Below are 3,956 nucleotides of genomic sequence, written 5' to 3' on the forward strand. Positions count from 1 at the left end.
TCAAAGGAGGGAATCTATGGAGCACAGGGCATGACTGAAAAGGTTTAAAGTCCATTGATGTGGCTGGTGTAGTCAGGCCCTCTTTAATGAGACGGGGGCTTTCTGGAACAACACCCAGAAGTGGAGCCCTAATGAGCGACAGCAGCCAGATTTGGGGCCATCAGCTCCTTCTAAGATGTCATGGAATCCCACTGGAAAAAGCAGCCCGCACACTGCCACACCCTGAGTTCTTTGTCCACAATGCAGACATGCTCAGGCCCAATCTCAGAGCGCTGTTGTCATGGCAAACCCGGCACAGGTTGTGAAACACTCCAAGCATTAAGAGTGCCATGCGAGTGGCCTGCGGTAAATGTCCTTCTCTCCGATGAAACTGCTCAGGCTGCCTTCCTTGAGACTGCAGGCTGGAGGATTTGACGGGTCACCAGATCTTTGTTCACATACTCTGTTTGGTGGTGACGTGCAACAGCACCTTCTCTACTGTGCACCGACCCTGGGGCACCGCCTCCGAAAGGGCATCAGCACAGCCCCCGTCTTAGCCACGTTTTGCAGGAATGTGAAACTTTCCTGTCCTGACAGGTGTTTGGAAGATTCTAGAATGATGGTTCTTAAATTTTGTGTCTTACGCTTGTCGATTATGATGTTATATTGCTTATTTAACGAACCAGTCCTACCCTCCCCAACCACTGGTGCAGCTGTGCTGAAAAGGTGCGCACTGTATCCCATGGGGGGGCACTGAGTGGGATGCTTCAGAAGGGAAAAGTGTACAAACAGGAGGCTTCTTGTGAAATTGCTCGTGAAAGTCCAAAGGGGCGGGGAGGCTGCTGCCAGAGGGGATGGAGTTCTTATATACAGAAAACGCAATCAGTGCATGAAAGCATTCATATGAAGTGGCCCTGGGCAAATGAAAGCTCATGACAATGTCCCTTCAGCTTGAAGGGGATTCCAGGCAGCAGCGGAGGGACTCCAATGGGGCAGGCCTCATCCATCGGACAAATCCAAAGGGTGTCAGCATTTCTGGGGATGACATACCTGCTCCTAGAGAAGCTGCAGCCAGGAGCTGCTAAAGGCCTCTCTCTGAACCAGAATGTCCTGAAGCATCATCTTTCCCATACAGACAGGACTCCCCCCCTTTTCCTATCTAAGGTGGGTGTTGAGCCAATTAGATACAACCTGAAACCGCAGCTGGGAATCTGTGCCTCTCAGGCCTTGCTAAATAAGCCACAGGCAAAGTGCGCATGTGGAGGCACAGACCTTATTGAGATGTCAGACAGAGAGGCCAGCAGGTGACGCTCACCTGAACAGGCTTCACTAAGCAGGCAAACAAAGCAATATGTGAAAGCTCCCTAACTCCTCACTGGTGGCGTAGCTGGAGGGGGGATGGAGCACCCAGAGCCGGCAAGTGGCCCGCCCCTTCAGAGCCATTCCTGGTGGGGGGAGCAAAACAGAGCTGTAAGACTCCGTTTTGCTCCCCACACCAGGAATGGCTCTGAAGGGACGGGTTGCTTGCCCGCTCTGGGTGCTCCGCCCCCCTCCGGCTACGCCACTGCTCCTCATGATTACCATAGTCTTCCGGTAAACAACCGCTGCAGCACTGCTCTGGGAGGACTGTCCCACATGTGTGTTTTTTTCTGTCCTAACTTATGGGTGCGTATGGTCCTCTTTGACCCTTGTTACAAGAAGATTAAATGAGTGTATTTTTGGTCTCTGTGGTGGCATAGCTAGAGGGGGTGCAAAGGACTTAGTTTTGCGGGCAACCTCAGAGCAGCATCCACGTGGTCCCTCCACCTCCCCTTCAGAGCCATTCTGGGTGGGGAGAGCAAAGTGGAAGCATTTGCCTCTTCTCTGGGACTTCTCTGGCTTTCGCCTCCGTTTTGCTCCCATCGCCCAGAGTGGCTCCGAAGGGGAGCGAGAGGGGCCGCTTGCATGGTGCAGTGAGGCTCCCTGCAAAACTTCGTACTTTGCACCCCCTCTAGCTACACCACTGGGTCTCAGGAAGCTCTTGTGAAAAGGGGATTGAATTCCTTTCAGATAATTTGTTAAGTGCAACACATGAAAGGAAATGGAAGGGAGAAAAGCTTTCTGTATAGGAGTAGCGAATTAAGCAAATTAAATCCTGTTCTCTGTAGCGCTGCTGAAGAGGCAGGGAGAAAAGGAAAACGTGTTCCTTTCCAATCGTGTCCCTTTATTGAACGCGGCTCTTTAGTCCCCTCTCTCCTCTCCCCAAAGCTTTTAAAAACTCAGAAAAGGTAAATGAAAACCCAGCCAGTTTAAAAGCTACTTAGAGTTTGCTCCTGAAATCCAGAGAAATGCAGCCTGGCAATTAGAGCACTACAAATGGCAGGAAGCCACAGGGAGAATGGAAAGGCAACAGCAGCCCCTCCACACCCCCAGCCCAGGCGGGCATAAGGACCTTTGCCTTCAGGCTGGAGTGAGAGGCAACAACAAACACAGAGCTGCTGGGGAAATTGGGGGCTGCTGCTGAGTTCTTCCTCCTCTCCTTGGTAATATGTACTTATGGCAACACACAAGCTTCAACTCTCACTGATTTCCAGACTCAAGTCTGTCCTGATGGTGTCCCTCTCTTTGCTTTTGGGGGTGGGGGTGGGAGGTAGAACGCATAATCAAACCTGTGTTGAATGTTTGTGCTGGGGTGGCATGACCCAGAATGCCATCTGATGCCAACTTGGGCTCTGTGCTACCAAGAAAAAAAAAGCCTCAAACTCCTTACTGTGATCCTCAAGTGGCACCATGAACCCCAGAAGTGCAGGACTGATCCACTTCTCGCTTAAGTGAGTGGGAAGCAAATTATGTGGCTTGCAGTGGTGGCAGGTTGGAGGGAGGAAGCAACAGTGGCAGATTCTGGGCGAAAGGCACCCCAAACCCACAGACCCCTCACAATCTGCCACCGATACAGCTTGCATCAGGTGGCTGCCTGGGTGGGCCAGAACTGGTTAGTGCTAGAATGGTCAGATGTTTAGATGCAAGATCTTGAGATGTTAAACTGATCAATTGGTAGGTTTCAGGACACACAAATGATTCACAACACACTCCCATGAAGAGCCAAACTTTTACATTAAACATGCAGTTTGGACCTTGCATGCTTGGTGATTTTTTAAAAGTCAGTCACAGGGGAACCTGGGTCGGGAATGAAGACCTGCCCCTTCCCTCTGTTGCAGTCCTCATCTGGATTGCCACGTCACACCATTGTCTGAATCCTCTGAGAATGTGGACTGGGGCACCTCCACTGGCGGTGGGCTGGAGGGAACAGTGAGAAGATGTGTCATATTTGCAGGGGGCATTTTGCTGCTCCGCCAAACTCACCACTAAAGGCAAGACGTTTAGACCGGATGATCTCAGGCTGGCTCTGCTCAGCAGGGAGTGAAACGATGGAGGCAGAGATGGACTCTCAAGGACCATCAAAAAACAAAAGAAAGGTCTAGTTGAATTCACCCCAAACAGCCTCTGGAGGCTTGGAAGAGGCAAGCTACGGAGCTGGTGCAAGGAGGGAATGGGGGTATATCCCAATCCTGATCCCCCAGTAGCTAAATTCCACCAGGCATATTCAGAAATGGTGTGGGAAGGAAGAGAGTGGCGTAGCTAGAGGTGCACTAAGTTTTGCAAGGAGACTCACCACAGTATTCAAAGCACTAAGTTGTTCAGGAAGCTTCACTGCAGTGCGCAAGCAGCCCCTCTCCCCTTCAGAGCCATTCCAGGTGGGGGAATGCCTCCATTTTGCTCCAAAAGGGAGGGGCTGCTTGCACACTGCAGTGAAGCTTCCTGAAAAACTTAGTGCTTTGTACCTCCTCTAGCTATGCCATGGGGGGGGGGGGAGGATTAACTTTTTGTACCTTCAGTGCCTTCCTAGGGGGTAGCCACATCCCTTGTTTCATCCCTGCCTTAAAAGCACAGGAAATCATTTTAGGAGGTGAGTTTTCTGCTCAGACTTCTCAATGGGA

This window comes from Tiliqua scincoides, chromosome 5, assembly GCF_035046505.1.
Source record: "Tiliqua scincoides isolate rTilSci1 chromosome 5, rTilSci1.hap2, whole genome shotgun sequence".
Taxonomy (NCBI): domain Eukaryota; kingdom Metazoa; phylum Chordata; class Lepidosauria; order Squamata; family Scincidae; genus Tiliqua; species Tiliqua scincoides.